Genomic DNA, 1,414 nt, shown 5'->3' with positions numbered 1-1,414 from the left:
GATGAAATACTAAATAAAAAAATTAAACATAAATTCTTTAAACTTTATATTTATCCTATTTATAAAGATACAAACAAACAATGGCGTAGAATTCTATTTGTAGATAATGATACTTCCAAAATTATAAATAAAAACATTCCCTTCACTATTCAACCGGCGTTTTATACGAATAACAAATTAAAAAAATATATTCTTAATAATAAAGATATTGATAGTCAAACTAAAAAATCAGGTGTTTATAAACTCAACTGTAATGATTGTAATTCCTTTTATATAGGAAAAACTAATAGAAACTTTGAGATCAGAATTAAAGAACATCTTAAGGCTTTAAAGGGAAACTGTGAATCAGAATTTGCGGATCATTTATTAAATAACGACCATACTTTCGATATTAATTCAGGTTTTAAAATACTACATTCTGGTTACAAGGTATCTCAAATCAATAATTTTGAAATCCTAGAAATAAGAAAACACGTGAATATGAAAGCAGATATTATTAATAAACAAAAATTTTTTATAAACCCCATTTTAAATATTTTCCCAATTACCCGGTCTTTCCCGTCTAATGACATTTTAATTCCTACTTTGAATAACCCTCCCCCACTCTTACCCCTCCCCGCTCCTTCTACCTCTTCTTTCTAGACCTAATTTTAATTATAACTTTAGTATACTTGTGCTCCTGATGAAGTGAACTTGGTTCATGAAACATGTTGAGATTTTGTATCGAAATAAAGTGATGTAAACAATGTTATTTGTGTTTTAATAAAAAATAAATAATGCCATCACAAAGTGAAAAGCAGTTAGAAGAAGTTTTCTTCGAAAAATTAGTAAGGGAATTTATTTTAAGACAGTCTTTCAGGATACCAAATCCATGTTCCGCTTCTGTGTAGGTAGTTATCTTTATATTTAAATAAAATTAATGTATCGTCAACAAAACTAATGATTTTTTCCCTCATTCCTAGGTTACAGATATCATTGATACATATTGGAAATAATATCGGTTCCTAGTACGCTTCCTTGCGGTACTCTATCGTTGATGAGAAGAGTTGTGCTTTTTCTCTTGTTATGTGTACGCTCCATCATATTACATTTTAGTAAGTTTAGAGTTCGATTGACATACCAATTTTTTTAAATTTTTCAAAAAGGATTTTGTGATCTATTTTATCAAAAGCGTTTTGTAAGTCTATGAAGATTACCAATCTTTTTTCTCCACTGCCTATATTTTTTGTGATCATATTTGTAATAGTTTCTACGACGTCAGCAGTACTTAACCCTAGATTCATAACCATTCGTCCCACAGACCGCACAAAACGTAAATTTGTTTCTAGTGTCTCGAGTGAAAGAGATAGAATGATGACCTCTCAAGTACCTTCCTAGATCGCTTGTTCATTAGTAACGCGGGTGTGCTTGCCTC

The sequence above is a fragment of the Hesperophylax consimilis genome, chromosome 9, assembly GCF_061612785.1.
Source record: "Hesperophylax consimilis isolate HC1 chromosome 9, BYU_Hcon_1.0, whole genome shotgun sequence".
Lineage (NCBI taxonomy): Eukaryota > Metazoa > Arthropoda > Insecta > Trichoptera > Limnephilidae > Hesperophylax > Hesperophylax consimilis.
This window is presented reverse-complemented; position numbering follows the sequence as displayed.